This window comes from Phasianus colchicus, chromosome 33 (genome assembly GCF_987193195.1).
Source record: "Phasianus colchicus chromosome 33, bPhaCol1.hap1.1, whole genome shotgun sequence".
Taxonomy (NCBI): Eukaryota; Metazoa; Chordata; class Aves; order Galliformes; family Phasianidae; genus Phasianus; species Phasianus colchicus.
In genome coordinates, this window is record NC_143468.1 from 360,958 (window position 1) to 371,965 (window position 11,008).

Below are 11,008 nucleotides of genomic sequence, written 5' to 3' on the forward strand. Positions count from 1 at the left end.
CGAGGAGATGGCACTGAGTGACGCTGGGGGGGGACAGCCCACCAGAGGTAGCACCCAGTGTCCTCTGGAGCACAATTTCTGACTCCTTTTGGTGCCGTTTGGATGCATTCTGTCCCTCCTGCACTCTCCCCGTGGGGCAGCTGCAGCCCCTGCCCTCTGCTTCCCTCTCCCTCCATCTCTTCTTCCCTCCATCCCTCCCTCCATTCTTCCTTCAATTCCTCCTCACTTGGCCTTGCCTTCTACCCGCCCTCCCAGCCAGTGGCAGGGCACCCAGTCCATTTGAATTGAAGCCATAAGAGGGTGCTGTAGTCCTGGTGCTTTATAATCCTAACAAAGCTTTTTCATTTTCCCCTTGATGTAGCCCACCAAAATCTTTCTCCATTGCAATTAATGATCCCTTTAAAGGCTGTGACCTGGGGAGGTCAGCCAAAATTTCCTGGTGTATCCGTTGTTTCATACCTACAGAAAAGGAGCACCTTTTACTAAGTCAAGCTTATGCAAAAAATAAAGAAGTGTTTTTGAGGTTGCTTACATTCATTTTCTTCCTGACTAATATATATATTCTATATATTATCTATATTATCTATCTATATTATCTGTATTATCTATATTATCTATAGTATCTATCTATATCTATATATTATCTATCTATCTATCTATCTATCTATCTATATTCTATATATTCTAATATATTTAGCTTTTTATTCCCTTCAATCCTTTCTACAATATGGCAATCAATGCAGAAGAGAGAAAAAAACACATTTGAAATAAACAGAGAAAGACAAGCTCATTGTCACTGATGTGTCATTTTGCTGTTGTGGCATGCCTTCTGGTATTCTGCCTTCTCTGTTATCTGTCTATACTATTAGCTTTCTGGATCAAAGCCATTTTCTCTACACATAGAGTTATACAAACGATATTGTAGAGCCTTTGGTTTCTCAGCACTGGCATTTGTGAAGGGATAAATGGCTACTGCCCCGTTGCAAAAAGGAACTACTAATACCAAGATGCATTTGTTGCTCTGAGCTGTCGTGGGCTGGAGTCCTGCAAAGTCAATCTGCAGTCATTCCCCTGGGCCTTCGGTACACTGGTGCTGGCCTGAGGCTTTTACTCCAGCATAATCAGCACTGGTCAGGGCACAAGCATGACAGTTCTTACATCAGCAATCTACTGTCTTCCTCATGTTACGTCACAAATCAGTGTCCTTCACTCCGCTTAGACCATTTGTTTTTGCTATAGCACAATCCTCTGAGTAAGGGAAAATCAAATGTATTGTGCTATAGTGGCAGAAGGCAAACATTATTGGACTGTGCCTCAATTTACTAAAAGCTGTCTAATCCACTTAACCCATGAGCAAAAACAAATGGAAGCAAGGGAACCCAAGGAGAAAGTGGTTGCGAGCCAGCCCGTTACCAAGAAGCCGTCTGCACACCCTAGCCTGTGCCTGGAGGCACATGGAGGCGAGGAGCAGGAGCACGATGACAGCAACTGCTTTCATCTTCCACTGTACGCTGGGAGCTGGGTGAGGCTGCAAGAAGCCAGGGCTGCATTTATTCTCTTGGGACCCCCCTCACGTTCCCAAATGCCCCTGGGCTTGGCAGAGTCCCCTGGCACAGGCTGAGCCTGGCATGCAGCCAGCCCCTACCTTGGCTCCAGGGCATGGGAAGGAGCCAGGGATCAGGGGAAGGGCACTAAGTGCTGGGAACCCAATGGCACCGAGCCCCAAGGGGGGAATCCTAATATCATGCCCGAATCCCAGAGTCCTATTGTCCTAGAATCCCAGAAGAACTGAAGTTGGAGAAGACCTCTAAGAACATCAAGCCCAACCAACATTTGATTTTCCCTTACTCAGAGGATTGGCCGGATGGATCTTTTCACACTGTTCCATTTAACTTCCCTAGCTGGAAGGAGATGTTCTTCCCAAATAATGGATTCTACCACAGTTACTTGGCGTGACCTGCACTCAACTCTTTCAGTCTGAGTTTGCCACAGATAATCCAGAACGTTTCGTGGATATCTGGATATCTACTAAGAACCAGGAAGAGTTTCTTGGATTCCAGTGGCCACGTCAACTGTGGATCATCCCCAACGATCCACTGTCTTATTGTGGGGGGGGGGATTTAGTGCCGGGCTGGGCTGCAGTACAGGGACAAAGACAACTGCTAGCAATCAGATCCCTTGAGGCTCTCCTTCCAGGCTCCATCTGCAGTCCCAAAGGGCTCTGGTCTCCTGCAGGTTCTCTCTGACAACTGTTAGTCCCAGGCAGGTACCTCAGGAACACCAGGGCCTCTCGAGATGGCACCGGCTGCTTGTGGTCACACGGTGGAGCTCTGCTTGAAAACCTGAAGTCATCTTCAGTGTTTTTCAAACACTCAGCACCTCCTCATGAGCTGCCCTGGTTCAATCCTGTCAGTGAAACACGCACACAATAAGTGGAATTTCTATCATGAGAAAACGTGACCTTTCAGGATGGATATTCACTGTATGGAAAGAAAAACCAATCTTCCGCTGTTCTTGCACTGACAACTCTCTCTCATTCTGTGCATGTAACTGCCCTCATTTTACAGGTATTTCCACCTGCCCTGATTAGGCTGACCACGTTGGAAGCCACCTTTCCAGCTGCCTGTCTCAACCTTTGCAGTTTCTATTGTTATCCCAATTTCCTCTCCCCTTAATCTCTGATCATTTATAGCCCTTTTAATGAGTGCAGTTCTTTGAGTTTCAGGGAGCTAATGTTTGTCCCTCCTTAGCAGTTTGTCTCACTGTGTCCTTAGCCAGATAACTGTTTAATTAATATGCCTTTCATATTAATATTTATCATTTCCTATCTATGTACGTGACATATTTCTTGTACAGTCATCTTTTGGGAAGGAGAACTTCAGTGGAGGCATACAGCTGAGGAGTACGTTCTATTTCTTGGTAACCTGTGTTACGCTTTGTTACGCTTACTGTTCTTTGTTTAAAGGTAAGAGAAACCCTTCTGCACCCGTGTCCTCTGAGGAGAGCAGGTGGCAGCTGCTACAAAGGATCTGAAACATTCAGTGCAGACTTTAGAAGAGAAGTCTGATGTAAGGAAAAGCAAGGCAAGTGCCAGGTGGCATTAAGCAGACAGGGCTGGGGAGATGGGCAGTCACGTTGTCCATGCAGTGTCAGATTAAGCAACTGCTCTTCCTGCCTATGCAGGTCTCCTTAAGGGACACCCTGGATCCACCCTGGATCCACATCAATTGGAGAACGATGCTCCAGAGCCAATGGAAGAACATTATGGAACAGACACAGCTCACTGTAACCTTCTGCACTTTAGAAAGATCCACGGTATATTTAGTGCTACTTCTGCGAACGTAAGGTACTGAGAGGAGAATCACGGAATCATTAAGGTTGGAAAGCTCATCCAGTCTAACCATCCACCTGCCACCAACACTGCCCAACAAACCCTGTCCTGAAGCACCACAGCTACCCTTTCCTTACGCACCTCCAGAGACTCCACCGCTTCCCTGGGCAGCCTGTGCCAATGCCTCGCCACCCCTTCTGGGAGAAACTTTTCTTAATATCCAATCTGAACCTCCCATGGTGCAATGTGAGGCCATTCCCCGTAGTCCTATTGCTATTTACCTGGGAGAAGAGGTCCCATCTCACTGTAACCTCCCTCCAGGTAGCTGGACGGAGCGATAAGGTCTGCCCTGAGCCTCCTCTTCTCCACACGGAACCATCCCAGCTCCCTCTCCCACTCCCCGTTAAGTCTTGCGCTCCAGACCCCTCCCAGCTTTGGTGCCCCTCTGTGGATACACTCCAGGGCCGCCATGTCTTCTTGTAGGGAGCGGCTGGGCTGGGCTGGGCTGCAGTTGATGGGACAAGGACAACCGCTAGCAATTTAGATCCCCTGGGGCCACTAGCAAATCACAGCGACGATCGCATCCCCGCTCCTGACTGCCCCATTTCAGGCTGCCATTGGGCTCCTTGGCCACTGGAGGGCACTGCCGGCTGTCACCAGCACCCCAGACCCTTTTCGTCCGTGCAGCCTTACAGCCGCTCTGCCCCAAGCCTGTAGTGACGGTGCCTGGGGTTTCTGTAGCCGAAAAGCAGCACTCAGCTCTTGACGTTCTTAAAGCTCATGCAGTTGCAGTCAGCCCAGTGATTCAGCCTATCTCAGTCCGTCTGTGGGACGCTTCCTCCTAACTTGGTGTCATCTGCAAACTTACTGAGGGTGCACCCAATTCCCTCATCCGACTCGTCAGTGAATACACTGAACAGGACAGGCTGCAGCGCCGACCCCTGAGGAACGCCTCTCAGAACTGGACTCCATCTGGATCTCTCTGGGCCTGGCCCTCCTAGCAGTTTTTTACTCAGCAAAGAGTGTACCCATCCCAGCCATGGACTGCCAGCTTCTCCAGGAGAATGCTACAGGAGGCGGTGTCAGAGGCTTTGCTCCAGTCCAGGTAGCTTCCACCCACAGCATCTCATCCACCAGGTGGGTATGTAGTCATAGGAGGACATCAGGATGATCCTTCTCGTAGATGGGCACCACATTAGCAAGTATTCGGTCACCTGGGAACTCCCTGATTGATTAGGGCTGCTAGGATGCCACGTCCACCAACTCCCTCAGTACCCTCAGGTGGATCCAGTCCAATCCCACGGATGTGTGACAGCCCGGGTGGAGCAGCAGGTCACGTGCTGTTTTATTCTGAATTGTGGAGGGTTTATTCTGCTCCCCACCCTGTCTTCCAGTTCAGGGGGCTGAGTACCCTGAGAATAACGGGCCTGACTATTAAAGACAGATGTAAAAAAGGCGTTGAGAACCTGTCTGCTTTTCCTCATCCTTTCTCCTTGCACTGGGGTGGAAGGGGATCCATCCTGTGCCAGCCACGTGCACTTGTGTTAGGCTGCCTTGGCATGTTTATACAGATATTTATTTGGGTCCCAGATTGACCAACTGAACCGAGTTAGATTCAGAGAATCATAGACTGGTTTAGGTTGGAGCGATATTAAAGATCATACAGTTCCAACCTCTCTGCCATGGGAAGGGTTGTCATGCAGTAGATCAGGTTGCCCAGAGCCACATCCACCCTGGCCCTGAATGCCTCATAGGATGGGGCAATCCAAAACCTTTCTGGGGGACCTCTTCCTGTGCCTGACAGCCCCCACAGTGAAGAATTTATTTGATCACCCACAAAGATATTAAAAACAGCAGTCCCAAGATGGAACCCTGAGGGATTCCTTAATATAACCACTTATTGTTAGCCTCCACCTGGACACAGAGCTGCTGACCACAACCCTCAGGCTGCAATCATACAGCCAGCTACTAATCCACTTTTCAAATCCACGTATCTCCAAATCAGAGATAAGGATGTGGAGTGAGACCATATCAAAGCCTTGCACAAGTCCAGGTAGATTACTTCAGTGTATGGGAACTGCTGAGTCACAGCCTGAACCTCTGATTAGTCACCTGAGGCGAGCAATGAGGCAGCCCTGGGAGCACAAGTGAAAGCAATTCAGCTGTGCTGCAGGAAGGGGTGGAGCCTGGCTCCACCTCTCCTAGACCCATTCAAGAGCTAACTACCAGTGGGGAAGGATCTCTCTCTCTCTCTTCGGAAGATCCACTCCACTGGTCTTTCCTGAGCGAGCCCACGACACGGGTGAGCCTTCTATTTATTCTCTTTGTCTTGCTGTGCCTAACTCTCTTGCTTATTTCATTACTATAACATCTTAATATTATTAAATTATATAATATTCCTTTATATAATTTTCATTGATTATACACTTGGCGAGCCAGGCAGGCAAGCCGAATATACTGAAACTTACACTATGTCCTTTCTTTGGAATTTCTGTAAATGGTTCAAGGGGGAGAACACTACCCCCCTAGATAAGATAATTCCAGGGCAGATCCCAGGATTTGCGGGATCCCCTTATTATGAATTGGCAACTATCATTGAAAAATGGGTCCCCTAAGTGTTGTGGGAAACGTTTCCCCATATTGCCTAGCGGATTACTTTCAGGGACTAGGCAAAGATATATTAGTCACTAGAGAAAGACAATTAGCTGCTTCTACAGTGGCATGGCCACTATTAAATGCTTTAAACAATGCCGAAATAAGGAATAATACTTCAGTGAATGAAAATGAACTTTTAAAAGATCGTATTGAAAAATTAGAACAGGAACTTGGCCTATTAACAGGAAAAAAAACCAATTCTACGTCTTCCAATAGGTCAAGTTCGTAGTATTTCAATAAACAATGACCAGGCTCCTGAATCAACGGACTGTGTTGATCAGGAAAATAAACCATCTAAATCGGATCTTGAATCCCCAATTTTGACGGACGCACTAGAAATCCATCCTGTTATATCTCAAAAAACAAAAAAGGTACAGGACAGACCAGCAGGGGTGCCGCCTGATCAGTGGCCCCCCGCTCAAACCCACTTGCACGTAACAGCCCAACCGTACACGGCAACAGAACTGATGGACTTAGTCCAACGATTCAGGCAGAAACCTAGAGAAAGTGTACCGGCTTGGTTATTAAGACTATGGGATTCTGGGGCAGAAAGTGTTCTGGTGAATGGCCTGGAAATAGCCAAATTGGCCACAATGACCGTCCATCCTGTTCTTAGACAGAGATTATATGCAGGTAATCAATATAATGATGAAAACCATTCAATAATAGAATGGTTAATGGCGGCCTGCCGTATGGTATGGCCCAATAAATCTGATATTCCTTTACATACAGGGATGTGGTCCTCCATAAAACCAGGTAACGGTCACAGGATGTGCATTTTCAGTAGCCTAAGCGTAGCCTAAGTTGCTAAATATTGCAACATATTGGCATTGTGTGTTTATTGCTGTCTGTTTTTCAGGGCTTGCAAGAGTCAAAATGGAGCATGAAAACTGTAGTTAGAGAGTTTATTCTGCTAGGATTGTCTCAATCCCACAAAGTCCAGTCAATTCCCTTCTTCTTCTTCCTCCTGTTCTACATCATAATTCTCCCAAGCAACATCCTTATCATTCTCACAATTCAGGGGGATTCCCAGCTGGGATCACCCATGCATTTTTTCCTGGCTAATCTGGCATTCTTGGATATCTGCTACTGTTCTGTGACCCCACCCAAAATGCTGGCTGACTTTTTCTCAAATCCTAAGATCAACTCCTACAAGGCCTGATTGACCCAGCCTTTGTTTCTTCACTTCCTGGGAGCAGCAGCAGCTTTCCTGCTGTTGGCCATAGCCTGTGACCGTTACGTTGCTATTTGCAAACCTCTCCACTACACCATGCTTGTGAACAGGACTGTATGCTGTGCCCTGGCTGGAGCTTTGTGGGGCGGTGGCTTCATTCATGGCGTCATTCTATTTGCTCTCACCATCAAGCTCCCCTTCTGTGGCCCCAACGTCCTGGACGACTTTGTCTGTGATGTGCGTCAGTTGGCGAACTTGGCCTGTGCTGACCTTACACGGCGGAACTTCTGATGTTCCTCAACAATGGAGTTGTCATTGTCATGTGCTTTGCACTTCTCCTCATCTCCTACATAATCCTCTTGCTGAAGCTCCAGACACACCAAAACAAAGAACAAAATAACCTCCACCTGCATTTCCCACATCATCGTTGTTTTTGTCATGCTTGGCCCAGCTGTCTACATATATGTCCTACCCTCTGAGGCTGTCCCAATGGAAAAGGTTTCCATTGGGAAACCTTTCTTTTCCATACGGTTGTCTTCCCTTGACTAATCCCATGATCTACATGCTGTAACAAGGAGATCAAAAGCTCCGTGTGGAAGTTGGTCAGCAAATACATATTTAAAAAAAAAAATTTGAAAGAAATAAATGAAAGTTTATTTGTTCCTCGTTTTGTTCATGCAATTTTCTTAGGAACAAATCCACACTGTACGTTATGTAAAAGCATAATGTACAAGTGATAACCTTCAAGAAGTCCTTTTCTATCAAAAAAATCCCTAGAGTGATACTAAAACCTGTATGGAATAAGTTAAGGAAGAACCAACCTGTGTAAAGGAACCAATTCATGCACTATGAAGTTATCATTAAGAATCTTTTAAATTCATTAGAAAGTATCTGGTAGGTGTTGAGACTTCATAGAACTATTACTGGACTACTGGTTCAGCTTCAACCATGGTAATTCATTATTTCAGTTTATAGTCAAACTTTCACTGTTGATGCTGCCTTCTCGTTGGACTCATTCATGATCCCACCATTGAATGAGTTGATTACATTTCCACAAAGGGAGAGTGTGAAAGCTGCTGGATGATCCAGCTTGCAGGCAAGCTTTGCAATTCATATAGCATAGGCAAGACATTGCAATCTGTTAAGTAAAAATCAAAGACAATGTAGCTATAGCTTTACAGGACGTGCAGATCATAAACTTCATCCATACAGTTACAGACATTTGCAGCACAGATGTCTGTCTGAATTAGTCACTAAGGATTCCAGCAAAACTAACAGGCATTTCTAGGGAGAAGTTCAGCTAATCCTTTCTTAATTTCTACTTTGAGAAGTAATAAACCATGCCTTAGGCGTGTTTGTCTCGCCCCTTGTACTTGCCCTGTAATCCGCTTTATAGTTTGACCCCAAGGTGGTCAGCCAAATAATTCTTCTCAATGGGAAACTGTGCTTTCAGAGAGCATGGTTTTCTTACTGCAGTGTAACTTCCTTAGGCAGTGTAGATGATGCAGAGTGAGCTAAACACTTCTCCGTCCACAAAGTCCTCCAATAATCTCTCAGAAGACATTGCATCCTACAGGTCACGGAGTTCTTGGTTCTCACATAACGCTCTAGCATGCTGTAAATATCCAAATGCAGTTGCCCTTGCAGTAGGGTATTTTTGTTCTTGTTGTTCCTTTCTTCACTAACTTTCTACATATCACTAGGTGAAAGAAAACGCCATAAAGTCAAGAGTGCCTTTCTCAGGAATGCACTCAGCTCTGAGCACCACCACTTATACACGGCCTTCTGTCACACTGCTGCCATCAGCTGCTGCTGTCGGCCTCCCCAGTGCTTCCACCATGGTTACCTGACATCCCTACAGTCCTGCACCCGCTCAGAAGTAATACTTAAAATGCATTCTTCCATACTTCACGACAGAGGACTGAAGAGACTCACTTTTGCATGGTGCTAAGGATGGTCCATCCCCAACACGTCCCTTTGCGCGCTGCAAGGCCCAGCTGGCATTCTGGCAGCCTGCTGGCTGCTGCTCCCTAACGCAGGGAACCGCACTGTGCTGCTTCTGAGGAGAGAAAGAAAGGAGGGTCCATGGAAATGGGCACCCAACATCTGCAAAGAGATGCAGCGTTCCAGATCGTGCCAGAGACAGGATATCACAGTGCTGAGTCATTAGCTACCACTAAAGGAAACAAACATTTGGGAGAGTATTCACAGCAACTGCTGCAATTTCTGGGCATATCCCAGCTTTCTTACTGTTCAGGTGGAGAAGACTGGCGCTCACAGACATCAGTTCAGTGGGTTAAACCAACACACCTGCAAAATGCCAGCATTATTCAGGAAACAGTCTTCAGGTGCCGCAGTTCAATCCACGCAAAGTTATTGTGCAGAGCCTTAGCTCTTGACTTCCATTTCTTCCCTAAATTTTACTACTGCAAGCAGCTAGAACAAACCTTTCAGGTGAAATTCAGGGCAGCAGGGACCTGGCAAACCATAACTAGGTGCAGCTGGCAGGAGGGCAGTTCACGCTCTTTGCTCCCACCCTGCCCCAGCAGGTTAAGGAGCCTGGCAATGCTGTCCTGTTGCAGCACATGCAGAATCCAACCGGTTATGGAGGTAACAAAGGACCAGTAGTGCTCCCCCTGCTCCAGCTTTTCCCCTTCAAAATGAGAGAAAGGAAGAAAACCCAAACAAATAAATCCAGCCATACTTTTCCATATGCAGAGCAGGAATGGGAACTGCGTCTGTCTTCTCATTGAGACAGTGGTGGGGAAGCTCAGTTCCTGGGGTCCTCTCCACAGGGACTGCCCCCTGGCTTCACTCTTTCTTCAACTGCCTCAATCCCCAAAATCTCCTTTTGGAAAGAATCCCTAAAGAAAGAATCTGCAAGTGAAAAATAGTAAGGAGAAGCATTTTCCCAGCTTTCTTCTATCATGCACTTTAGACTCTTGAGTAGGACAGTGTCATAAAATCAACTGGTTACAAGAACCATCCCCAAAATACAACTAGATTCTGTACAGCTGCCATGATTTCTGACAGCAAGTGTTCTCCATCTCCTCAACATTTATACACCTTGAAGCAAGTGGCTGGTGTTGCTGTCATGAAGAAAACTCCCTTTGTCTTCCACCCCTACTGCAGCCACAATAGCTGCACTGGTACGATCCACGTGTTCAACAGACAGGGAAGGAATAATCTTGTCTATAAATAGTGATAAGCATTTTCAGCATCACAGTGCATGTGTAGGCTTGTTCAGTCAAGAAATCAGACGATAGGACCAGCAGAATATATATTAACAGATAATTAATCTACTTCCTATAGTAACTTTTGATGAAGTAATTTCTAGCTTTCTTCTGATGTTTTTATTTTGGTAGTTTGTAATATATTATTAAATAGCTATTATTTTTGTCTGTATTTCCTATGACAAAAGTTCACTAAAAATGGAAATTTTTCTAATAAAGAACTGATCAGCAGTCTCTTCAGATAGAATCTGAACAGAAACTTCAGTGCTTTTTTTTTCCCTGAGAGTCAATACAGTTTAGAACCTGCTAATCCTGACTGCATCTTTCACTAATGTTTGAGGTCAAAAAGCTAAATCTTGAGGGAAAAAAATAAATAATACCTGAAAGCTTACAGTAACTAATACACTTTGAAACAGCAATGATAGAATATACTGAATAAATGTATCTTCCACGTGAAGATTTTTATATCTTCTGATGAGTTATGCAACTTATTAGAAACAATGTTAAGAAAAACTATTGTAATTTTATTTTATGATTTTTAATATTGTGCTTGCTTCAAGCTGTGAACTACTGTTGTTCTCTTAAAAAAAAAAAAAAAAAATCAAGGAAAATTGC

The 11,008-nt window shown here is 45.6% G+C and overlaps 1 long non-coding RNA gene and 1 pseudogene across 4 annotated transcripts; one reads left to right on the forward strand and one right to left on the reverse strand.

The window, feature by feature from the left end:
* Positions 1 to 414: 414 nt before the first annotated feature.
* LOC149913911 (uncharacterized) lies at positions 415 to 10,462 on the reverse strand. Of its 4 annotated transcripts, XR_016460876.1 has the most exons (4): positions 9,096 to 10,462; positions 1,849 to 2,406; positions 1,004 to 1,528; positions 415 to 459 (listed from the first exon to the last, which is right to left on the reverse strand). It is a non-coding gene; the product is annotated as an uncharacterized LOC149913911 (long non-coding RNA). The 4 variants fall into 4 exon arrangements; XR_016460877.1 differs by lacking the exon at positions 1,004 to 1,528 and having other exon boundaries at positions 416 to 459; positions 2,271 to 2,406; positions 9,096 to 10,455; XR_016460874.1 differs by lacking the exon at positions 415 to 459 and having other exon boundaries at positions 691 to 1,528; positions 9,096 to 10,459.
* Positions 5,749 to 9,089, forward strand: LOC149913912 (olfactory receptor 4N2-like; annotated as a pseudogene).
* Positions 10,463 to 11,008: the final 546 nt, after the last annotated feature.